Here is a 27,157-nt window from a genome sequence, read left to right on the forward strand (position 1 = left end):
AGGATAAAATGGGGCAATCACTTTGGAAATAAATTTTGGATTATCCCTTTAACATTTAGTACCATATAACCCAGCAACTCCATTCATAATTACATAGTGCAGGAGAATCTCTTGCACATGAACTATTATAAGAGTCATGTATAGGAATGTTTCTTGCATCAGTGTTCAAATTAGCAAACACCTGAAGACTGAATTTTTTATCACTCAATCCCAGAAATAAATAGTGTGATAACTAAGGTTATCAGGTTCAAACATTAAAGATGTCTTTATGTTTTAAAGACAACTCAGTTTAAGTATACATATATTATCACTTTGTTCAATGTGTGTGTGTATACAGTATAAATCCAAAATTAAGGCACAGAATTAAGGTACTATAATGATTTTTTTAGCATATTAAAAAGCAGAGATATCACTCGGTCGATAAAGGTCCTTTGAGTCAAAGCTAAGGTTTTTCCAATAGTCATGTACAGATGTGAGAGCTGGACTATAAAGAAGGCTGAGCTCTAAAGAACTGATGCTTTTCAACTGTGCTGTTGGAGAAGACTCTTGAGAGTCCCTTGGATTGCAAGGAGATCAGATCAGTCAGTCCTAAAGGAAATCAACCCTGAATATTCACTGAAGGACTGATGCTGAAGATGCAACTCCAATACTTTGGCTACCTGATGCAAAGAGCTGACTCATTGGAAAAGACCCTGATGATGGGAAAGGTTGAAGGCAAAAGGAGAAGGGGGCAGCAGAGGATGAGATGGCTGGATGGCATCACAAACTCAATGGACATGAGTTTGAGCAAACTCCGGGAGATAGTGAAGCACAGGGAAGCCTGGCATACTGCAGTCCATGGGATTGCAATGGGTCAGACACAACTGAGTGACTGAACAACAACAATGATTTTTTTTTTTTTTAAGGTAGAATTTATTCTTTAAACATGGCTTTTAGGGAAGTAAAGACGGGAACTTATCTAAATGTTGGTTACATCATTGACACTATACTCATACACAAAATATCCTGCAGCTGTGAACACAAATGAAGTAGATCTAAGTATGCAGAAAGATTTCCAAGATATGGAAATAAGTTGAAAAATCAAGAAGTAGAACAGTACATTTTCACAGATTAAAATGAATTCCATAAGATATTTTAAATTTTATATATATATTTGCAAAAACAATTTGAAAGCTAATAAAGTACTAACGGTACTTTCTTCTGAAGAGAGGGACAGAGGATCTAAGGTGAAAGAAAGACTTATTTTTCACTGTAAATCCTTTGGTACTATCTGAATTTCTGACCATGTACCTGTTTTTAAATTTACTTGGAGGGAAGGGAAAAAGATGCTCTCAAAATACTTTATGTTCTGGCAAGCAACTTCTTCATGCCTCACAGGAGGGGAAGAGCCAAAATAATCTTGAATAAGAACAAAATAGGAGAATTCAAAATAGGAGTATTGTGAATTAAATACTACAAAATCTATAGTAATCAGACAATGTGGTACTAGCACAAGAGAAGATGTATAAATCAATGGAATGTATTTGAAAGTCCAGAAATAGCTTCCCAGGTGACACTAGTGGTAAAGAATATGCTTGCTAATGAAGGAAACACAAGAGACGCAGGTTTGACTCCTGGGTCCAGAAGATCCCCGGGGTCTGGAAGATCCCCTGGAGTAGGAAATGGCAACCTGCTCCAGTGTGCTTGCCTGGAAAAATTCCATGGACAGAGGATGCAGGTGGCCTACTCTCCTACTCCATGGGGTCTCAAAGAGTCAGACATGACTGAACATGAGCACGATATTCATTAAGGGCACCATGCTAATTCAATGGCCTAGGACAACTCGGTATCTGAACATGCAAAAGAATGAAGTTGAGCCTCTACTTCACATCACATATAAAAATTAACTCAAAATAAAACACAGATCTAAATTTAAGATCTACAACAGTAAAACTCATATTTGAAAGAAAATACAAATTAATCTCCATTACCATGGATTTCTTAGATAAAACACCAAAATCATAAGCGATAAAAGAAACAGATAAATATAAAATCTTTGTGCTTCAAAGAACAATACTGAGAAAGGGAAATGACAACTCACAGAAGGGGAGAAAATATTTGCAAATCATATATTTCATAAGTGACTTTATCCAGGATATATAAAGAACTCTTACAATCAAAGAATAACCTAATTTTTAAATGGGCAAAGGATTTGCATAGGCCTTTCTCAAAAAAAGATATACAAATGGCCGTTAAGCACATGGAAAGATATTCAGCATCACCAGCCATTAGGGAGGTACAAATCAAAATCACAATGAGTGGTTGACAACCATTAGAATAGCTGTAATTAAAAAAAAAGAGGACAATAACAAATGTTGGTGATGATATGGCAAAACAAATCATGTACTGCCGGTGGGAGTGTGAAGTGAAACGGTCTCCTTGGAAAACTATTTGGCAGTTCCTCAAAATACTAGACATGGATTTACCAAACGACCCAACAATTCCATTCTTAGGTATATAACTGAGAGAAATGAAAACATGTACACACAAAAACTTATACACAACTGTTCACAGCAAAATATTCATAACCAAAATGTAGAAACAATCTAAATGTTCACCAACTGATGAAGAAATATGGTATATACATATTGCAGAGTACAGCTCCTGACCAAGAAATCCACCTGTGACTTTTCCAACCCAGCCAAAAATTACTACGAAGGCCCCAGCAGACCTCACATGGGAAACCTGCCCTTCCCTCACCAGGTGTGGTGCACAGCCAACACACTGCAGTCTCTGAAGAAAGTTGCGGTCAAGGATGCAGACCCCCAGGTTGACCATGCTCTTTAGCACAGCTGCATCCCTAGCCCAGGTATATTCTTCCAGAAGTTTCTTTAATCTGTGGCCTGCAGCTGAGGTGCTTCTTCTTCGATCTTCATATTAGGAAGGAAACATTAGAGATACTTTTTCTCTACTCTGACTCAATACTTTTCCACTCCAGTCCTTCCATCTCAGCCTCCAAATAGCCCTGGGTCCATAAAACTGCAGGAACTTTTTGTTTAGTGCTCCCTCAGCTGTGAGAGGACTCCCCTCACCACTCCCCCACCCCCATACTGATTCTCCTCAGTGAGAGGACCTGTACTTTCTCAGGTGTAGCCTCTTGCTTATACTATCTCAGTAAGTGAATAAAGGCTAGACCATCACTTTCATTTTGGAATGTTGTTTTTAACCAGCTACTCTTGACACTTGGAAGCTCAGTACTACCCCTACCCTCAACCCCACCTCTCCCTCTGTCTCTCTCTCTTAAGTCAGCTAAATCCCTGACACATATAATAGAATATTATTCAGCCATAAAAAGGAAAGAAGGACTGGTTCATGATGAATGAACCATGGATGAACCATGAAAACTTTATGCTAGATGAAGAAGTAAGTCACAGAAGACTACACATTGTACGATTTCATTTATACGAAATGTCCAGAATAGGCAGCCCCACAGAGAAAGTAGATTAGTAGTTGCCTGGGACTGAGTAGAGGGAGGAATGAGAAGTGACTGCTAATGAGTACTGATGTCTCTTTGGAGTAATGAACATATTCTAAAATTAGACTGAGATGATAGTTGCATAACTCTGTAAATTTAATTAAATACCAAATTTAAATAAACAAGTGAATTTTATGATATGTAAATTATTTCTCAGTAAAGCTGTTTTTTTAAAATGTTAGTTTCCAACATTCTCAGAGAACCAGTGAAATGAAAAATGGATAAAAGCAGAATATACTGCTTTGTAAAGGAGTTTGTAAAATATCCTTTAAACAATGTAAAGGATATTTACATTACTCAGAGTACTGAAGATATCCTTCAGTACTCTGAGTCATGGACTAACATGATGACATTTATCTTTTAGAAAAAGCACCCTTATAAGTGTGACAAGAATGGCTTAGGGCGGAGCTGGATTCAAGGTGGAAAGACCAGATGACAGGCTTATAATGGTATATTTTAAAAAATCAAAAGATGAAGAAGATTTGAGCCAAGACACAAAAGAAAAGGAAAAGGGCTTTGATATTATTGTTGGAGTAGAACACCAGCCACAGAAATCAAACACTAACATACTAAAGGATATATCCTTATTTTATAAGCCCCCTCAAACAGTGGGAACTAAAGAAAATAATCAGCTCCAAGAGAACAGAGTGGTAGAAAACTCTTAATAACAGAACTATTAAAGTAGTTACCAGATATTGTAATCTATGCCTTAACTAATTAAAGGTTTGCCTTTAAGAATATCAGATTATAATGCAAATATCTTTCTCAAGTGTGTGTCAGAGAACAGCTGTGTGAACCCCATCTTTGAGTATGAAAAACAAAGTAAAAATTCACTCAAAACTATTTTAATCACTAGAACCAGCTCCTTTCATATCAATCAAATGTCCTACAAATTAAAAGTAAGCATGCTATATATATAGCTTTATAATAAATAGTATTTGCTTCCTATTAAAACTCAGAGGAAAAGACATTAAATTTATAAAGCCTTAAATTTTTCAGAAACAATTATTTCTCATTATAAATACATTTTAAAAGACAAGTGTATTCATAAAATATCTCACCTTGGGTTTTCAGAAAAATCCACAGAAAAATATTTATAGCATAAGTTCCAGTTTAGGCAGACACCTGAATTGAAAAAAAAGGAAAACGATAAGTCAATATGACTAAATCTGAGTAGAGAACTTAATATTTTCAAGAGGAGAAACCTAACTTGACTGTTCAAATTTTATGTTCAAGTTGTTCTTTAGAAACCTGTAGACTGTCAAGGATATTAATTGTGCTAAACTTTCTATTATCTATAATTATGTAACATTTTGAAAACTCTTGAAATTAAAAAAAAAAGAGTATCAAAACATATATTAACAAGGGGTGAGGGGAATCAAGAGGAATATTTTTCTTTTACCTGCTCAAGTTTTCAAAAGAAAAGGCATTTTCTAAAAGTCTGCACTCCCTATAAAATCACCATTATGACCTCCTATCCTCACAAAAATGACAGTACTCAAAATATCTGAAAATGAAAAAGTAAACCAACAGCATGTGTTTATAAAACTGAAAAGGGAAGAGTATATGAAACAAATGGCTAATAAACTATGAAAACTCATCTATATTGGCCAAGGAAATCAAATTGAGATATCATCTTTCATCAATAAAATTAGAGTTGTTTGTAAAATAAGATGTTAGTCATTAGTGCTGTTCCAGTTCTCCTCCTTCTGAGACTCACAGTAGAATTGCACTTCACTGCTCTGTTTCATCTCTGTTTGGGCTATGTGACTTGCTTTAGCCACTAAAATGTACATAGACATATGAGATACTATCAAGCATAAGTTTCAGGAAAGAAAGTGAAGTCGCTCAGTCGTGTCCGACTCTTTGCGACCCCATGGACACCAGGCTCCTCCGTCCATGGGATTTTCTAGGCAAGAGTACTGGAGTGGGTTGCCATTTCCTTCTCTAGGGAACTTCTGGACCCAGGGATCGAACCCAGGTCTCCCACATTGTAGACAGACGCTTTACTGTTTGAGCCACCAGGGAAGTCCACAAGTTTCAGGAACCAGTACACAATTGGAAGGCCTACCCAAGTAACAAGATGGAGCTCTGATTAGGATGGTTCACTAAATGACTCCAAAGAGAAAGAGAGAAGACATTGTTGATATGTGTTAGACATGTAGCACGAGCAAAAAACAAACTTTGTTGTATTAAACCACTGAGATTTGGAGGACTGTTACTATAGCATCAGTTCAGTTCAGTTCAGTTCAGTCGCTCAGTCGTGTCCAACTCTTTGCGACCCCATGAATCATAGCACGCCAGGCCTCCCTGTCCATCACCATCTCCTGGAGTTCACTCAGACTCATGTCCATCGAGTCGGTGATGCCATCCAGCCATCTCATCCTCCATCATCCCCTTCTCCTCCTGCCCCCAATCCCTCCCAGCATCAGAGTCTTTTCCAATGAGTCAACTCTTTGCATGAGGTGTCCAAAGTATTGGAGTTTCAGCTTCAGCATCAGTCCTTCCAATGAACACCCAGGACTGATCTCCTTTAGGATGGACTGGTTGGATCTCCTTGCAGTCCAAGGGACTCTCAAGAGTCTTCTCCAACACCACAGTTCAAAAGCATCAATTCTTCGTTGCTCAGCTTTCTTCACAGTCCAGCTCTCACATCCATACATGACCACTGGAAAAACCATAGCCTTGACTAGATGGACCTTTGTTGGCAAAGTAATATCTCTGCTTTTCAATATACTATCTAGGTTGGTAATACTTTCCTTCCAAGGAGTAAGCATCTTTTAATTTCATGGCTGCATAATCTACCACTATATTGACAGTCACTAATGATAACGTAATACAATTACATAATTATAATAATACAATGATGCCATATAATGGGCATCTTTGCACACGGTTTGTGGCAGTGTAAATAGGTAAAATCTTCCCTGGAAAGCAATTTTGCAATGCACAAGAGCCTTAAAAAGTTAAAACCATTTGATCTAGTAACTTTTTCTTTTAGAACTCTGTCCTAAATAATAAAAAATCCAAACAAATATTTATATCATAGCACATTTATGACTGTAAAGAAGTGGAAACAAACTAAATGTTCAACTGATTGTTTAATAAGTTAGAATAAGCAATCATTAAAATTATGTATCATAAATGCTTAATGACTAGTAGAGGAAACTGTGTGAACTTTATTATCTGTTCAATTTTTCTGTATATGCAATTCTAGAACAGACACAACTAATCCATAGCAACAGAAAGCAGGCCAGTTGTTACAGTAGCAATGTTGTTGAAAGAACTAACTACAAAGGTGTTTAAGAGAAACATTGATGGCAATGTTCTATGTTTTGATTGTCGTGGTGACCATAGAGATATATACATTAGTTAACACTCATCAAACTATACTGCACATTAATCATAGCTTACTAAAGTTGATTTTTAAAATAAAATTAGAAAATGCTTAATGACAGGAAAATGTTCATCTACTGAGTAATTTGAATTATGTATAATGCATACATGAGCACAGAAAAAGACTAGAACTACCCACTCCAGTGCTCTTGCCTGGAGAGTCCCGGGGACGGGTGAGCCTGGTGAGCTGCCATCTATGGGGTCACACAGAGTCGGACACGACTGAAGCTACTTAGCAGCAGCAGCAGCAGCATGATGTCAGTAGTACTTTACATAAAGATTATAGGTAATTCAAGTTTTTCCATATGTTTTGTACTTTCAAAATGCTCCGAGTAAGTATGTACTTTTATGTTTATGTTAATGGCATTTTATGGAGAACCAAAGTCTGAAACCTAGAATCAGTCTGAGGATTTATTAATTTATCCATTCAGTATTGACTGCATGCCTCCATGTACATACAGCAGTCTGTGTGGCTACAGTTATGCTTCTGAACCTGGGTGCTGTTTTCCCAAGGTTCAGTTAGATGTGCCAATGAAAGTACAAGCATCAACAATCTGCAAGCCACATCTGTTTATCACCTTTACACCAGCAAATGACAGTTAGGTCATGACTATTTCTAAGAATTGTATGCATTAATGATTATTTATTTACCTAGTCTTTCTGAAAATAAGCTTAAAACTTCCATAATATTTAATATTGACATGTACTGCTTTGAATTTATGTATTTTAATTATATTTATGAATATTATAATGATTATATGCATTGATAAATATTCATTAAGTTTTTTATTATTTAATCATTTATTTAAACAATTAAAAGCTTTTACAAATATAAAAATCACTACAGTGTTTATACTTATAACATTAATAGTTCAGTTCAGTTCAGTTGCTCAGTTGTGTCCGACTCTTTGCAACCCTATGAATCACAGCACACCAGGCCTCCCTGTCCATCACCAACTCCCAGAGTTCACTCAGACTCACGTCCATCGAGTCAGTGATGCCATCCAGCCATCTCATCCTCTGTCATCCCCTTCTCCTCCTGCCCCCAATCCCTCCCAGCATCAGAGTCTTTTCCAATGAGTCAACTCTTCTCATGAGGTGGCCAAAGTACTGGAGTTTCAGCTTTAGCATCATTCCTTCCAAAGAAATCCCAGGGCTGATCTCCTTTAGAACGGACTGGTTGGATCTCCTTGCAGTCCAAGGGACTCTCAGGAGTCTTCTCCAACACCACAGTTCAAAAGCATCAATTCTTTGGTGCTCAGCTTTCTTCACAGTCCAACTCTCACATCCATACATGACCACTGGAAAAACCATAGCCTTGACTAGACGGACCTTTGTTGGCAAAGTAATGTCTCTGCTTTTGAATATGCTATCTAGGTTGGTCATAACTTTCCTTCCAAGGAGTAAGCGTCTTTTAATTTCATGGCTGCAATCACCATCTGCAGTGATTTTGGAGCCCAATATAGCAGAAAAATATAAATGAAACACAGAAAGAGATAAATGTGGCAATGAAGATAGCATTAAACAAAAAGAACCAGGAGTATTAGGTTAATCAAATAGAAACATACAATGATATAACTTATAAGCTATAATCAATAGGGAAGGATCTAATAGGAAATATTCGTCACAGAGCATGGCAATTCAAGATAGTGGGGACAGGAGTTAAACACGAAAAAGTGTACTACCTTCTCACATCAGAAAGATCTAAGATGCCTACTCTACTACAGGGAATACATACGAAGCAAAAAAACTGGGGCAAACATAAAAGAGAGTCTGATTCAAAAACGATTTTAAACCAATGGGCACAGGGATTAAATCATTATGCTTAGTTACACCTGTATAATATATTGCTTTCTCAAGTTTGATCTTTGGACTTATTATACGTTATATCCAAAAAACATTTAATTGTTCATAGTTTAAAATAAAATACAAATACTACATTATTTATACTAGTAATCATTAAGAAGTGCTAGAGCAATGTGTATTTATCAAGATATAGCTATTAAATATCAGAATAAAATAGTCTTAGACATCAAAAATATAACACAAGAAATATCTAGGAATTAATCAAAAAATGAATAAAATATTTGAGACATCAGGGAGCTTTCACGGCACTTAGAAATGAAGGACATAATCTGAAACACAAAATTATCAAGATGCAAGAAAATGAATAAACAATTTTCGATGAGTATTGGCTTCCTGATCTTTAGAAAATATGTTATAACTGTGTGTGTGTGTGTGTGTGTTAGTCGCTCAGTCATGTAAGACTCTATGCGATCCCATGGACTACAGCCCACAAGGCTCCCCTGTCCATGGAATTCTCCAGGCAAGAATACTGGAGTGGGCTGTCATTCCCTCCTCCCGGGGATCTTCCTGACCCAGGGATAGAACCCAAGTTTCTTGCCTTGGAGGCGGACTTTAGTGTTTGAGCCACTAGGGAAGCCCAAAATTACAAGTATTCTATAAAAATACAGGCAAATGGAAAAACCCTATCACCAAGCTGGTCTTGGTTTCTAAATTTTAGAAACCTTAAGTAATAATTGCCCCAGTTAACAAAATCAAGGGCTAAACTACGGCCTGGCAGCCAAATCCAGTCCATTCCTATTTTTATCTGGCCCCTGACAATGATTTTTACATTTTTAAGTCAGTTTAAAAAAAAAAAAAAAGGACTATGCAATGGAGACAGTATGTAGCCATAAAACTCAAAATATTTACTATCTCACCCTTTACAGAAAAAATTTTGCTAACCTCTGAACTAAACAATTCATAACCAGGTAAAACAGGTCACAGTGGCAGCTCTAATCCAAATTTCCAAGTGTGCCATGGTATCACAGTACATTACAACTAGAAGGAAGCCCTAACATCATCTTTCCTCTGCAGCATGTTACAAAGGAAGTGCCCAGTCTTCCTGGCCTCCCATCTCCTAAACTCAAGCACTTTACATTCCATCACAACACTGGCTCCCTTTTCTTCTGTGGAGTAATTTGAAAATAAAAGAGAGGTATAGTAGAGTAAATATGCTTTCCTCCAACTCTCCACTGAGCCCTAACAGTCAAATTGACCAAAATGAGCTACTGATAACCATAATTGACCAGCTCAGCATCAAGGGTCATTTCTATTTTCTCAGCTTCATCTCTTCCTACAGTATTCACATATCCTCCATACCAAGCAAATAAACCTACTCAACATTCCTGAAAAAGTATCTTGTTCTTTTTGTCCTGAGGACCTTGGTTTATGCTATTTCCTTCTGTGGACAAATCCTCTTTTCTCCACCTATCCAAATTCCTACCATCTTTCATGGCCCAATTCAACATTCATGACACTTTCAAAAAGTTTATAATTCTATAGAAAACATAGGTCAGGTTCATTCAAAAAAGTAAAAAATAAATATCCCCAAAGGTGTAACAAACAAAATGTTATAGAAATTCCAAAGAATAAAATATTAAGGGAAATGTTAGCTAAGGTTTTGAGAAAGCCTTTGAATAAGATGTTAAAGGACACAGGAAAAGAGGGCATTAAAGGAAGTGGAAATGGAATGACCAAAGGTACAAAAGGAGCAATTTGTTATGGCAAATATTCTCACTATTTTTTTGTTTCCCTAGATATGGTTCTAGCCAAATGATGGCATATATAATGTTGTTAATTTCTAAAGAAACTGAGCTACCCAAAAAGTGAAATAAGTTACAAAAAATCACAGATGTAGTATGTTGGTTAAGGTAATCAGTTTTCAAAAAGTAGACAGTCTATACCTTCTTAAAGTTTTCCATTAGCCTTTGTAAACAACAACAAGAAATACAACATACCTGCTAAACCAAATACAAATTCTGTGCATTTAAGGTTGAATCTGTCATTTTCATAACGTTAAGCACACCCAACGGAGAAGGTAATGGCATCCCACTCCAGTACTTTTGCCTGGAAAATCCCATGGATGGAGGAGCCTGGTGGGCTACAGTCCATGGGGTCGCTAGAGTCGGACATGACTGAGCAACTTCACTTTCACTTTTCACTTTCATGCATTGGAGAAGGAAATGGCAACCCACTCCAGTGTTCTTGCCTGGAGAATCCCAGGGACGGGGAAGCCTGGTGGGCTGCCGTCTCTGGGGTCGCACAGAGTTGGACACGACTGAAGAGACTTAGCAGCAGCAGCAAGCACACCCAAAGAACTGAAAGTTTTCACTTTTTAATTATTTTAGCTTCCTTTCTACTGAGTAATTTTATTCCATGGATAGCAAATTTTGAATAGCTCACTCCATACCTAGGGCCCAGTAGATGCTATCTATATACTTTTTGAATTGATATTGGAATATAATATACATTTCACTGAAAATACTCATTCTAATTATTCAGAGTAATAGAAAGTGGAGAGAAAATAAGTAACATTGATTGAAAACGCTACAAAAATGAAGCCATAAATAAACTATCATTTCAAAATCTTCCTTGAAATAAATAATCTATTAATATTTACCAGTATCTCAAACCTTTATTGTAGCCTTTGTTGTAACACTACACACACATCATCATCAAGACAGTCATTTTTGCTAAATATAGCTTTAGGGAGAAAAATCACATAATTTGATACCCAGAAAAATGCCAGTAGTTCACCTTTGTATTCTTCACAATTCTTAGCACATAGTGGTGCTTTCAAATCATTCATTGAGTTGAACAGTCATAGAGCAAATGTTTACTCTGCTGTCCATATAAGTTCATTATATTTCATAGGTATGAGTCATGAGCTCTGACAACAAAAGCAGAACTTACACCACTACAAATCCTTGACATATTTCAAGAGCTCTCAGAAACATGAAGAGATATCCATGGATATATTCCCTAAATTATTCAAGTATAAGAAGATACACCCACTCACTGTTGTAGATTTGCTATATTTAGATGACTCTTGAATTGAATTATTCAAGCATATACCAATACAGCATTGAAGGGGGTCCACATACTTGCTCCTGACAGTCTGGAAACAAAAGCTCCTATTCAGATAAAAGATGACAGGCAACAGGAATCTGACAGGCCAGTAATTTACTTCCTTTTCAGCACATTGGAATTTGTAGGCCTCCACAGTCATTAAGCAAAATTAGTTTCATGATGTCAGCCAAAAAGCCTCATGGGCAATAGTTTTATGTCATTAAAAAACCCACCAACCTCAATCTGTCTGAATTTGTGTTTGCTCATTAGAAGCCTCTCAATGAATCAGCAGAGTTTTTTCATTGCACTCTTGCTCTATCAATGCTTGGTGTAGCCCCCAACTGTAACAAATTCCTATTCTCCCTTCTTTCCCTACACCGAAAATAATTTAGATATAGTTGAAGAAGCTAAATATCAAATAGTCTAGCAGTTCTTTACCAATAATGGATCAATTTCAAAGATACAAATGCGGTATACAAATATTCAACAAACTTAAGAATCAAGGGTTAGATAGAGACATCTTCATCTTCCATTTCTCCTACTCGTTAATGTCTGAATCTGCCACTGTCTCTCACACTCTACCTTTGTAAGTGCTATTTTCCCCTCAGCTTGGTTAGAATCTCCTCCTTGAATCTGACTTTGGCAAATTTCTAGTTACCATAGAAGTCTTCACTACTTTTCCCCAAAAAGACTCAAGCAATCCTTCCCCTATGTACTGTCTACATATTTTCATTACATACTTCTCAAATTGGGTATTAACTCTTAGCCTATAGTCAGAGACTGAGCACACCCTGGCAGAGCTAATATTCAGCTGGTTCGCACCACTGTAGCCTTAAGGGTTGTGCTGAAATACTTCTGTAATATGGTCTGGCAAACAGTCACTGCCCTAAACGTCACCAACTCTAAGATAACTGCTGATGGCCCTGTCTCTCTACTATCATCACCACCACCACCACTCCAACTCAGCAACAAAAGCAGCAAAGCCTGATACAGTGTAAAGAACGGAGGGGTCCTTCAAAACCCTGAATCTAGTGCTATGGCCATCTTGATTGGCTGATGCCTGTGTTGTAGTGACCAATAAATACTTTTATCACTCTTGCTTCCTTGTATACAAAGCCTTGTATCCAAAGCATACGGTAGACCTTTAACAAACTGTTAATTCTTTACTAAAATAATGAATTAATTAATAACCAGCTCTACTCAATGACCCAAGACCAATGGGTATGTCATCAAACTTACGCAGACAGTAATCAGATTGACAAGAAAAACCCAGGTCCTTAAGTATAAGATAGGAAAAGTTGTCAGGTCTGCCTATTTTCTATGCTTGCTTTCAGCCACTGATAAAAATAAACACTTAATTTGACAATGTGGGCAAAAATCTTCAATGTAATACTTCATAGTGCATATGATTCAGGGTTGTGTTTTTTTTTTTACATTACTAAACAAAGTTCTTATAAAATGATCTATCTATAAAAATACGACAAACCGTGATCACCGAATTCTAATCAGTATCTTGAACAGGAAGACAGGTAGCACTAAGGAAGAACACAAGTAATTAATTCAAATGGAGAGGAAAAGGCAAGAATAAGAAAAGTCAGTTAATTATGAATCACATGTCTAATTACAGACTTTGCCGGGGGCTTCAGATACTTCCAATTAGTTTTACTTGGTATATTAATTAAAAATAGAACATCATGAGAGAATTTTCTAATCACAGGAATTCACTGAGCATGTAAAATCAAATTTTAAGTTATCTTTCTAATTTAATAATTAAATATTCAATTATATATGATAATTATTTTGAAAGTCATCAATAAAATACACATCACATTAAAGTCAAGTTACTCAGAACACTATTAAGGTAGTAACAGAATCTTTAAAAAATCCATAAGGGAGATGTATAGCTGAAAGAAGGATGAATATGTAACTTTAATAAGAAATTTGAACTTTAAATACTGATACCCCAATCATTTTAGGCCACTTACTTTCTAGTAGTAAAATCATCTTTCAGTCATACTATAGGGAGTTTCAGAGGGCTATAAAATTTAAGTATTAACATAATAATGGAGAGAAGAATAACAACCACATTTTCTAAAAGAGAAGCTTAATTATCTAATTTCTACATTGTCCTATTAATCTAATGTCAATTTTTAGTAAAATAACACTGTTCTACATACACAACTGCTAATGAAAAATTCTAGAAGGTAACAAAATCTCAAACAAGAAGCATCATGTAATATTTAGAACAAATCAAGGAAGACCAGCCTGACATTCAATTATTAAATTAGAAACAAGGAAAGAGAAAACAAATACTAATTTTAATTTAATAAAAGCTTTTGAAGTCTTACTAATTCTAATTTGAAACAACCATGTAAATTTATCTTGGATATCAGCACAACCATATGAACTCAAACAGCAAATGTACACGATGAATAGGTTAAGTAATAGTAACTGTACCACTTATGGAGTAACTATGAATAATATATGAGACAATACAATGTGATTTACATAGATTGTTAATTTTCACAACCACCTTGCAAGGCAGATAATCATCCCTACTTTACTAATGATGAACCTCTGCTAGAAATAATCTTGTCAAGGTCAGCTAGTAAGTAGCAGAGTAAAGATTCAAACCACTATTACACAGGCTCTGTGCTGGCTGCTATACCCCACTGCCTGACCAGATGAACTCAATGAATTAAAGTAGATCAACTTAGCACTTAAGTCCCATGGTATATTAGCTCTCCTAAATGGATGAAGTCAAGACGATGACCACTATCCCAATAGATGCAACTATCAAAATACCTAAGGAAAATAATAACTTTGTAATTATATTTCCAACCCTGATTTAGGAAATCAACAGTGTTTCCAGTCAGCTTAAGGGTTGTCACAAAATTCTGTTTTCATTAAATTCACTTTGATATAAATAAATAAATTAATAAAAAGGAATTTTTAAACAACTTACAAACACTTAGATGCAGACATAGCAGAATGCTGAAGGGCGAAAAATCAAGTAAGAGAATATAATTTTTTACACCTTTAGAATCTTCTGTCAAGAAATTCTAGGACTTCCCTGGTGGTCCAGTGGTTAAGAATCTACCTGCCAATGAGGGAGACACAGGTTTGACCCTGGTCTGGGAAGATTCCACATGCCATGGAACAACAGCCCGCACACCTCAACTAGCGAGCATGCACTCCAGTGCTGCAACTACTGAAGCCTGCACACCCTAGAGACTGTGCTCTGCAGCGAGAAGCCCCTCAATGACAAGCCTTCACACCACAACTAGAGAGTAGCCTCCACTCGCAGCAACTAGAGAAGTCCTCCAGCACAGCCAAAAATAAAATAAATATTTCAAAAGGCAGCTGTTTTGCATATCTCTCTTCCCCAAAAATGACCCTAAATAAATTGATATGTATAAAGTTACTATATACCTAACAAATGCACATAACACATGTCTGATGAACAGTAAATGGTTCCTCTAAATGAAGATGAAAAGTGAAAATGGGGAAGAAAAAGAAAACTAAGGGAAAAGAGCTGACTTGCCTCCCAAGTTTGTTCTCACGTAAACAGTTCAGTCACTCAGTCGTGTCCAACTCTTTGCGACCCCATGGACTTCAGCACTCCAGGCTTCCCTGTCCATCACCAACTCCGAGAGCTAGCTCAAACTCATGTCCATCGAGTCAGTGATGCCCTCCAAACATCTCATCCTCTGTCATCCCCTTCTCTTTCTGCCTTCAATCCTTCCCAGCATCGGGGTCTTTTTCAATGAGTCAGCTCTTTGCATCAGGTGGCCAAAGTACTGGAGCTTCAGCTTCAGCATCAGTTCTTCCAATGAATATTCAGGACTGATCTCCTTTAGGATAGACTGGTTTGATCTCCTTGCAGGTACATAAACAGTACCTGCTGGTAAAGTTCTTTATTAAAAAACAAACACCTCAAAATATAACTTCCCTGAGAGAAGTCTCCTCATACTGTGCCCTAAGAAGTATCACCTGTCTCCTTACATCCAAATGCCACTTTCCCTTATCCTGAACAGAGGGATTTTCAATCCTTCTACATTCCAGAGCATACTCTTCAGGATCAACTTTTCTGTTTCTACTGGTTTTGTGAATTGAATATACTGTTTAATCAGCAAAATGAAAAATGTTAAGAGTTGTTTTGATATAGAAGAACCCTGGTGAAACAAGGATACCTTATAATACAATGCAATTTGAATTTTCTGAAAAGCATAGGGATCCTTCACAGGGATGAAGCCATCTGAAAAGTATTTTTCAAAAATCTGTTACACAAGTTACTTTCCTATCTTTTCATTTTAAAGAAATCACACCTTTAACAAAAACTGTATGATTTACTACTCTTTCATCTTGTTTGTGAATACCTAGAATAATCTCCCACATCTTATTTATCACCTGCTGATTCAAAAATCATCTTAGAGCCCAATTTCTTTACTTAACCTAATAAAACTTGCTGAGCTTGCACACAGAAAGACTGCATGTGGTATATTTTTCCTAGCACACCAATGCCTATAGTTGGACACGCTGAGACCAAGGGTGACCTCCTCTCCCCACTACACCAGACAGCCAGCCTATAACTTGAATATGCTACTATTTTACATATGAGTTTGAGAAGAAAATTTGCTTACCTGTCTTATTTCCTAAAACTATAAACTTCTAAGGATTGTACTGATTTCTTATAACAACACTATGCATATATCTCAGAAAAATCAAGCAAAAATTTGTAGATCCTATCACAGTTTCCAAAAGATCAGCCACATAACAGTTTTAAGCAGTGTCTCATTTCTTTAGCAAACTACAAAAGGTGACTTCCCTTTCTTTGATCTGCACAGACAGTGCAAATTATAATCAAAGGCTAAATGAAATGGTTCTAAATGAAATTCTTGCTTCTTCCATAGAGTACAAAATCCAGGAATCTTGCTATTTCAAGCTATTATTTACCTTACAAACCACATTTAATTAGAGTTTAGTATATAGGGTTTAATTATAGTATGTTATTTGTTGCATTTTAAAGTTGTTAGAAAATAACAAAATCTTTCCTTCTGCTGACATTCTAAACTACATTTTTAACTCCACTGTGCATAAAAATTTGTAACAATAACCTTTTATGTCTTAGTGGGTTTTGGGTTGCTAATACCATTGCATACCTATTTGCTGAAATAAATCCTTTTAAAAATCGCACTGCCAATTCTTCTTGGCCTTAGAAAAGAGACATGTCAAAAACTCAACTAGAAAGCAAATAAATCAAGAAACATTTGAAATGTTGTTAAACGATCCTGAAGACCAAATCTGGGTCAAACTACAAAAAGATCCTGGATCTCTGCTACCAAGGAGAATTCTGTTAATTCATTCACATACCAGTCATAGAAAAGAGGTCATCAACATGTCCTTAGCCAAGCAAAACATATTTGCTGAGATGGTCTGTGTGCAACTCGAAGGATTTTGCTTTCCCCCCTTCATCTTTCCTTGATCTTCAAGAAACAACAGTAGGCCAGCTGAGACTGTCTTTTCTTGATCTGTTTCTAAAGGGATATAACTGCTTAACCAGGCCTTTCCCAAAAGTACTGCAGCCCTCTCCAGTGGGTGACAAGTTATATTAGCAATGAATTAACTGTTCAGTTAGAAAACAGGAAAGAAGGAAAAGGCAGCCTGTAATACTGCTGAGAATCTGAAGTAATACACACATTTTCCCCAAAGAAATAAAAGTAGCTGAGTATCCATGTATTTCAAATGGAACCTCAAAGATCTAGGGGCATCCACAGTAAGGCCTTCCCACAAGTAGCAAAAATCTATCAATCCTTCTGACAGGAACGTTCCCGGAGTTAGCATTCTCCATGGTCACCAGCTGCTAAGTCGCTTCAGTCGTGTCCGACTCTGTGCGACCCCATAGACAGCAGCCCACCAGGCTTCCCTGTCCCTGGGATTCTCCAGGCAAGAACACTGGAGTGGGTTGCCATTTCCTTCTCCAATGCATGAAAGTGAAAAGTGAAAGTGAAGTCGTTCAGTCGTGTCCGACTCTAGCGACCCCATGGACTGCAGCCTACCAGGCTCCTCCATCCATGGGATTTTCTAGGCAAAAGTACTGGAGTGAGGTGCCATTGCCTTCTCCAGACACACCAGTAGGGACCTCTAAGAGGGTTGGTTTGGTCTAGAACCTTCATAAAAGATTTAATTGGCTTTGAAACAGGGTATTAGAAACTCTTAGAAAAGGGAAAGGTTTCCATTTACCTCAGCCCACACCCAGGAGACATCAAAACAGTATGTTGGTCACAACAACGCGTCCTGTTTTAACCAACCATATGCAGATCTGTGCAAAATGCTAGTTTTCAATCCTCAGAACTACCACCCATCTAAAAACAAAACAAACAAACAAAAAACAACCACCAGACTTTTCTTCCTCTACAATGACTCAATGAATTTCTTTGAGTGTGTATTTTATTTATGAGTTTGCTTGTTTAGGCTGTGCTAGGTGGCACGTGGGATCTTCCATCTTTCTGCAGCATGCAGGGTATCTAGTTGCATCATGCAAACTCTTAATTGTAGCACGTAGGATCTAGTTCCCTGACCAGGGATTGAACCCAGGCCCCCTACATTGGGAGGATGGAGTCTTAGCCACTGTACCACCAGGGAAGCCCCTCAGTGAATTTCTTTATTCTATTTCCTTGCCTGGCAAGTGAATAAACTCAGCTTTTATTTTGTTTGGTTTTGTTTTTTAGCCCCAGTGGCCTTTGCTTTATTTTTTGACACCCTGATTTTTCAAGGGTAGGCCTTCCCTTTCCTCCAGCAAACACAAATCAGAACTGGCCTTGGAGTTAGTGCTGGTCAATGGCAGGGTCTGCCCTAGCCATCAGAAATACAGGCTGGGAAGCTCATCAACCATCTGACTGATGGTTGCATCATGCCACTGGTGTACCTGAATTCTGCCAGTCAGTTAGAATCACCACTTCAGCAACACAGTAATCCTGTGAGTACTAAGTGATAGTGCTGATAAGTAAGAGTTTAGGAGTTAGGACATAATTCATTTTTAAAGACAAATTTTCTTTATATCCTTGTTCTGTTTGTCATGTGTTGATACACAGTATGGATGTCAAAGAGATAAGAGAAAACTATTTTCTTTATAATTTTATGCATTTGGCTGTGCTGGGTCTTTGCTACTACACAGGTTTTTCTCTAGTTACGGCAAGTGGGGGCTCCTCTCTAGTTGCAGTGCTAGAGCTTCTCACTGCAGTGGCTTCCTTGCTGTGAAGCATGGACTCTAGGGTGTGCAGCCTTCAGTATTTGCAGCTCCCAGGCTTGAGAGCAGAGGCTCAGTAATTGTGGCGCATGGGCTAAGCTGTCTAGTGGCATGTGGTATCTTTCTGGACTAGGAATTAAATTCAAGTCTCCCACATTGGCACGCAGATTCTTTATCACTGAGTCACCAGGGATGCCCCTCAACTATTATTAAGTAACAGTTCTTTTTCTGTCAAAGACAGGCATTCCCCCTACTATTACAAAAGGCAAATGGATAGGGGTATTGCCGGAAACCTTGGGACACCATGTTCACCAACCTAAGACTATCTACCTCCAAACACACAAAACTTCTTTGAGGGTCTTCTGTATTAGGTAATTTTAGATTTAAGGACATTTGTCAAATAAAAAAGTTTTATTTAAACAATACAAATTAAAAATATGATTTGTTTTATTAGGTCAGAATCCATTCCTCAGCACATCCCAAGCTTTCCTCTCCCCATTCACAGAGACAATTACAGAGATTCTATGGAACTCAAACAGACCAAAAACAAAGTTATGTAGATTTTTAAATTATGGGAATAATATGATGAAAAATCATGTTTTAAGGAGACTAAGGGAAGGAGAGGATAAGTTGGGAGATTCAGAATGACATATACTTACTACTATATATAAAATAGATAATTAATAAGGACCTACTGTACAGCACAGGGAATGCTATTGAATATTCTGTAATGACCTATATGAGGAAAGAATCTAAAGAGTGGATATATGTATATGTATTAATATAACTGATTCACTTTGCTATATACCTGAAACTAATATAACACTGTAAATCAACTATACTCCGATCAAAGTTTTTTAAAAATGAAGATTAATAACACAGCAAAACAATCTGGGGCTGCAGTTGGGAGATAATGGGAACAAGCAGACCAACTCAACATGAGATGATAACTGGTCCGCAAAGAATGAGACAATGGGTGATAGAATAGTAAAGAAGAACTGAACCTGATATTACCAAAAAACTTCATCTTTCTCTTACACATTTAGTTCATCCTGGGAATAAGGCAGATGCAAGTTATTACTTTCTTCATTTGTCTGATAGAAAAAGGGGAACTTTAAGACTTCACTTGTGAGGTACTAAGATCTTCATTTTCTAATAAGGTCACAGAATGCCTGAAATTCAACCACCAGGAAATCATCCTTTCCAATTACAATGTCCTACGGCTCTGGTATTTTCTGCCAAAATGCCCTAGATGGAATAACTTCAGAATCACTCATTTAGCCATTATTGATGGCAATTAGCTTGTTTGCCTGCTTTCTTCATAAGCACCCACCTCTATCCCCACCCCTACCTACATAAAAAGAATCAGGGCAAAAACAAGGGTCCAAGAATCTAATTTTAACTGACCTGGATGTGAGACCAAAAGAGATTAAATGCTTTGCCAAAATTAGTACTGAAACCAGAATCGGAGCCAAGAATTTTAAACTTCTAGTCTCAGAGCTATAAGATAACCTTCATATTTTCTCTGCCCTTGGATACAATAAAAAAGTTTAAAAAATTTTTTTAAACTTCCTACACAGCCATGAAATTAAAAGACGCTTACTCCTTGGAAGGAAAGTTATGACCAAACTAGACAGCATATTCAAAAACAGAGACATTACTTTGCCAACAAAGGTCCGTCTAGTCAAGGCTATGGTTTTTCCAGTGGTCATGTATGGATGTGAGAGTTGGACTGTGAAGAAAGCTGAGCACCGAAGAATTGATGCTTTTAAACTGTGGTGTTGGAGAAGACTCTTGAGAGTCCCTTGGACTGCAAGGAGATCCAACCAGTCCATTCTGAAGGAGATCAGCCCTGGGATTTCTTTGGAAGGAATGATGCTAAAGCTGCAACTCCAATACTTTGGCCACCTCATGCGAAGAGTTGACTCATTGGAAAAGACTGTGATGCTGGGAGGGATTGGGGCAGGAGGAGAAGGGGACGACAGAGGATGAGATGGCTGGATGGCATCACTGACTCGATGGACGTGAGTCTGAGTGAACTCCGGGAGTTGGTGATGGACAGGGAGGCCTGGCGTGCTGTGATTCATGGAGTCGCAATGAGTCGGACACGACTGAGTGACTGAACTGAACTGAATGTAATAATAACAGAAATAACAGAGTTTTCAAACTAGACTCCACCTTCCTTTGTTGTTGTTGTTTTAACACATTAGTGGGTAAGAGTGGTAATACACACAGCTAATAAATCAAAGAAGATATTAATCTAAGCTTCCTTCAAGGACTCCTTGCCACAGTCAAGGCAAAGTTCTGATACTATTGCCTAGGAAATGAGGCCCTTAATATTTGAAGCCCAACAATCTTTTTCAACCTCATCCTTTACCACACTACTTTCCACTTCCTCGTTTACCACCATACCTGATGAATGAATACAGATTCCCAGTGTTCAACTATTCTCATATCTCCATCAGTTCAGTTCAGTTCAGTCGCTCAGTCATGTGACTCTTTGCGACCCCATGGATGGACTGCAGCATGTCAGGCTTCCCAGACCATCACCAACTCCCAGAGCTTGCTCAAACTCATGTCCATTGAATCGGTGATGTCATCCAACCATTTCACCCTCTGTTATCCCCTTCTCCTACCTTCAATCAGGGTCTTTTCTAATGAGTCAGCTCTTCCTATCAGGTGGCCAAAGTACTGGAGCTTCAGCTTCAGCATCAGTCCTTCCAGTGAATATTCAGGACTGATTTCCTTTAGGATGGACTGGTTGGATCTTCTTGAAGTCCAAGGGACTCTCAAGAGTCTTCTCCAACACCACAATTCAAAAGCATCAATTCTTTGGCACTCAGCTTTCTTCATGGTCCAACTCTCACATCCATACGTGACTGCTGGGAAAACCATAGCTTTGACTAGACGGACTTTTGTCAGCCAAGTAATGTCTTTTTAATATGCTGTCTAGGGTTGTATAGCTTTTCTTCCAAGGAGCAGGTGTCTTTTAATTTCATAGCAGCAATCATTATCTGCAGTGATTTTGGAGCCCAAGAAAATAAAGTCTCTCACTGTTTCCACTGTTTCCCCATCTATTCGCCATGAAGTGATGGAACCAGATGCCATGATATTAGTTTTTTGAATGTTGAGTTTTAAGCCAGCTTTTTCACTCTGCTCTTTCACCTTCATCAAGAAGCTCTTTAGTTCCTCTTTGCTTTCTGCCATAAGGGTAGTGACATCTGCATATCTGAAGTTACTGATATTTCTCCCAGCAATCTTGATTCCAGCTTATGCTTCATCCAGCCCGGCATTTCACATGATATAAGTTAAATAGGCAGGGTGACAATATACAGCCTTGACATACTCTTTTCCCGATTTGGAACCAGCCCATTATTTCCTGCCCAGTTCCAACTGTTGCTTCTTGACCTGCATATAGACTTCTCAGGAGGCAGGCAAGGTGATCTGGTATTCTCATCTCTTTAAGAATCTTCCAGTTTGTTGTGATCCACACAGTCAAAGGCTTTCACATAGTCAACGAAGCAGAAGTAGGTGTTTTTTTGGAATTCTCTTGCTTTTTCGATAATCTAACAGATATTGGCAATTTGATCTCTGGTTCCTCTGCCTTTTCTAAATCCAGCTTCAACATCTGGAAATTCTCACTTCACGTACCATTGAAACCTAGTTTGGAGAATTTTGAGGATTACTTTGCTAGTGTGTGAGATGGATGCAATTTTGAGGTACTGCAATCTTGCGGTAGTTTGAACATTCTTTGGCATTGTCTTTCTTTGGGATTGGAATAAAACTGACCTTTTCCAGTCCTGTGGCCACTGTTGAGTTTTCCAAATTTCCTGGCATATTGAGTGCAGCACTGTCAGAGCATCATCTTTTAGGATTTGAAATAGTTCAGCTGGAATTCCATCACCTCCACTAGCTTTGTTTGTAGTGATGCTTCCTAAGGCTCTAGGTGAGTGAAAACACCATCGTGGTTATCTGGGTCAGTAAGGTCTATTTTGTATAAATCTTCTGTGTCTTCTTGCCACTTCTTCTTAGTATCTTCTGCTTCTGTTAGGTCCATACCATTTCTGTTCTTAATTGTGCCCATCTTTGCATGAGATGTTCCCTTGGTATCTCTAATTTTCTTGAAGAGATCTCTAGTCTTTCCCATTCTATTGTTTTCCTCTATTTCTTTGCACTGATCACTTAGGAAGGCTTTCTTATCTCTCCTTGCTATTCTTTGGAATTCTGCATTCAAATGGATATATCTTTCCTTTTCTCCCTTGCCTTTTGCTTCTCTTTTTTTCTCAGCTATTTGTTTTTGTTTTTTTTTAATTTTATTTTATTTTTAAAACTTTACATAATTGTATTAGTTTTGCTAAATATCAAAATGAATCCACCGCAGGTATACATGTGTTCCCCATCCTGAACCCTCCTCCCTCCTCCCTCCCCATACCATCCCTCTGGGTCGTCCCAGTGCACTAGCCCCAAGCATCCAGTATCGTGCATGGAACCTGGACTGGCAACTCGTTTCTTACATGATATTTTACATGTTTCAATGTCATTCTCCCAAATCTTCCCACCCTCTCCCTCTCCCACAGAGTCCATAAGACTGTTCTATACATCAGTATCTCTTTTGCTGTCTCGTACACCGGATTATTGTTACCATCTTTCTAAATTCCATATATATGCATTAGTATACTGTATTGATGTTTTTCCTTCTGGCTTACTTCACTCTGTATAATAGGCTCCAGTGTCATCCACCTCATTAGAACTGATTCAAATGTATTCTTTTTAATGGCTGAGTAATACTCCATTGTGTATATGTACCACAGCTTTCTTATCCATTCATCTGCTGATGGACATCTACGTTGCTTCCATGTCCTGGCTATTATAAACAGTGCTGCGATGAACATTGGGGTACACGTGCCTCCTCAGACAACCATTTTGCCTTTTTGCACTTTTTTCCTTGGGGATGATTTTAATCACTGCCTCCTGTACAATGTTATGAACCTCTGCCCATAGTTCTTCAGGCACTCTATCAGATATAATCCTTTGAATCTATTTGTCACTTCCACTATATAATCATAAGGGATTTGATTTAGGTCATACCTGCATGGTCTAGTGGTTTTCCTTACTTTCTTCAATTTAAGTCTGAATTTGGCAATAAGGAATTCATGATCTGAGCCACAGTCAGCTCCCAGTCTTGTTTTTGCTGACTGTATAGAGCTTCTCCATCTTCGGCTCCAAAGAATATAATCAATCTGATTTCGGCATTGCCCATCTGGTGATGACTATGTGTAGAGTCATCTCTTGTGTTGTTGGAAGAGGGTGTTTGCTATGACCAGTGAATTCTCTTGGCAAAACTCTGTTAGCCTTTGCCCTGCTTCGTTTTGTAGTTCATGCCTACACACCTGAGGGCATTCTATTTTTCTTCATAGAACACTTTTTCCCTGCCAGGGTGGCTACATTGAGCTCATGTTCTCTCTTAGAAATAATTTCTTGACATCCCTCCTTTTGGACCCCGAAACACATTCCTCCCCTAATCCACACCAAGTCTAAATTAGGCTTGCTCCTTTATGCACATCTCTACGAAACTTCTTAAAAGGTATTTCAATTCTCAAACTAGTGAATTAGTTTAGCATATTATATTAATAGGTATTAAAATAATTATTAATTCCCAGTTTTGTGTTCTTTCTGCAGAACAGGATTCAATCCACTCCATTAAGATGTACAGCTGAAGTTTTTTCCCCTTCTTTTATTTTGGTTTGTTATCTAAGAATCTTCAGTATATTTCCTATTAACCTGACAGGTTTAAACACATGTAGAATGTGGTAATTAGATTCTTAAAAGAGAATCCAACTGAAATTAAATACACATGGAAGCTTTCCCATATAAGGCTTGATGGGTCAATCTGACCAAAAACTGAACCTTTTATGAATATTCATAATTCTGCTATAAAAAGAACTTCACTAAAAATATTCTTTGTATCTATTTGGAAAATGCATTCCTACAATAGCTTCTGAATGATCAAAAAGTTGAAGTATGAAACCAGTTTGTATCATTATTTTAAATAGAGAGTGACACCCACACTGCAGTAGGAAATATCTGCCTTTGGAATAAATGCGAGTTAAAACTCGCATCATCCAATTCCATGTTTCTTTGATGCTTTCAGAAAGGATAACTGCTAAAAGATACATCAAAATCCGATAACTATGCTCTTCAGAACCCTGTTCAAAACTTTCCTACTAGGGATTCAGACTAGGGCTGCATGGCATTCCAAAGTCAACAGTGTAAAACAGAAGCTTCAAACAAAACACCATCCAAAACTACACCCAGCTATAGGTTGACACAGGTGACACACCCCAAGTCTATTGCAACCCCGTATGCAAAATAGTTTTTATAATAATGCTAAGTGGAGGGCTTTTACCAAATCAACAGTTCTAATAAAAGCACAAAATGTGATCTAAGATAAAATACTCATTCGAGTGTCATTTTTCTTTTCAGAATGACTTTGGCCAATCTATTTAACCTATTCTGTCCGCTTGTGAGAATGCTCAGTCACAAAGTTATGTCCAACTCTTGTGAACCCATGGACTGCAGCCTGCCGGGTTCCTCTGTCCATGGGATTTTCTAGGAAGGAACATAGGAGTGGGTTGCCATTTCCTCCTCCAGGGGATCTTTCTGACTCAGGGATTGAACCTGTCTCCTGCATCTCCTGCACTGGCAGGCAGATTCTTTACCACTGAGCCACCTGGGAAGCCCATATGCTATCTACTTATTAAGGTCTAAATGTAGCCATTGTAAAATTACTATTATAAAACGTTTTCTAAGCCATTTGGTACACCTTAAGTCCATTACTCTTGTTCTAAAACAGAATTACTACTCACTGAAGGGGACATACTTAGAATTAAACATTGTAAAATACAGATCAAAAATAAAAATATTAGTCAACTTGAATCAGAAGGTTAAATTCTAACAAAATGATAAAGATATGTCAGTGAACTCATTCTAATTGTAATAACATGGGATTTCCTTTATTTACCTCAGGGGGATATGGAATGTAGCAAATAAATTAGGAACTCTAAAGATCAAAGTAAAAGAAAATACAACCTAACTAGACTTGAAATTGCATTCTGAAGAAAAAAAAAAAAACCCAAGCTCATAAAGTATTATATTTTTGCCCTCTCCTTCACTATTCCCTGCTGCCAGCTGCCTGTTTTAGAAGTTCTCGTGCAGAGAAAATAGCAACAATGCCATTTTCCTTCCAAATGCAATCAGGTTTTGGCAAACTTAAGTCAGTATGTCAGTTAAAAATAGAAATTCAACCCAAAATGTGTTTGGCAAATATCTACTTAAGTATTGAGTAGTTCTCCTCTCTTGAATGGTATTGAATTTTCCATTTATCATTTTTAAATAAAACTAAAAATCTGCACATGTAGCTGAAAAAGTAATAGCTTCCAAATTAATAATATATTATGCAAGACTCTTTTATAAGCATTTACTGAGAACAAAATTATGCCATTTTGGAAAGAGAATTCCTGTGAGACTGGTCCTTAGTAGCTATGATATTTCAAAACACTGCTTTTATTTCTATATAAACACTATTGTGACTCCTTTATAAGTTGGCAGCCAACTTTGCCAAAAGCTTAAACAAACTGTTTTCATCAAATAAGTGTCTTCATTGGACCCTCCACCAGATCTATTCAGAGTATTAAAACAGGACTACATAAATAAAGTTTTATTGAAAGTTATGTGTTGCCATGGCTACTTGTGATCTAGAGTTGAACAGAGACATGAATTGTGACAGAGATCATATGGCCCACAAAACCTAAAATTTTTACTTTCTAGCCTTTTGCAGAAAAAAACAAAATTACCTCTACCAGAAACTTTTTCAAAATAAACTGAATAAAATTCTCTCACCATTATCTCTGCAATTTACTTGTCAAGAAGACGAAAGCAACACTGTACTTGTAGGATGTCTTAGATGCAACTGACTCTTTAATATTTATACTATGTGGAAACTCATTTGTATAAGATACTGTTCTGAAATACTGAACCAAAGCAGAGTTGACTCAGCAACTCAGATGAATCTAAAATCTTCTCAG

General features: G+C 37.5%; 1 protein-coding gene across 14 annotated transcripts in view; it reads right to left on the reverse strand.

Moving 5' to 3' along the window:
* PEAK1 (pseudopodium enriched atypical kinase 1) overlaps positions 1–27,157 on the reverse strand; it is a 313,439-nt gene that overhangs the window by 247,407 nt on the left and 38,875 nt on the right. For 13 of the 14 annotated variants that reach the window (XM_061394757.1, XM_061394739.1, XM_061394745.1 and 10 more), the window contains one exon: positions 4,576–4,639. The exons of the other annotated variant lie outside the window; for it this stretch is intronic. The gene's annotated coding sequence lies outside the window, so the exon portion shown is untranslated. The remainder of the gene's footprint in view (positions 1–4,575; positions 4,640–27,157) is intronic. 14 annotated transcript variants of the gene reach the window in all.

The sequence above is a fragment of the Bos javanicus genome, chromosome 21 (genome assembly GCF_032452875.1).
Source record: "Bos javanicus breed banteng chromosome 21, ARS-OSU_banteng_1.0, whole genome shotgun sequence".
Classification (NCBI taxonomy): Eukaryota; Metazoa; Chordata; class Mammalia; order Artiodactyla; family Bovidae; genus Bos; species Bos javanicus.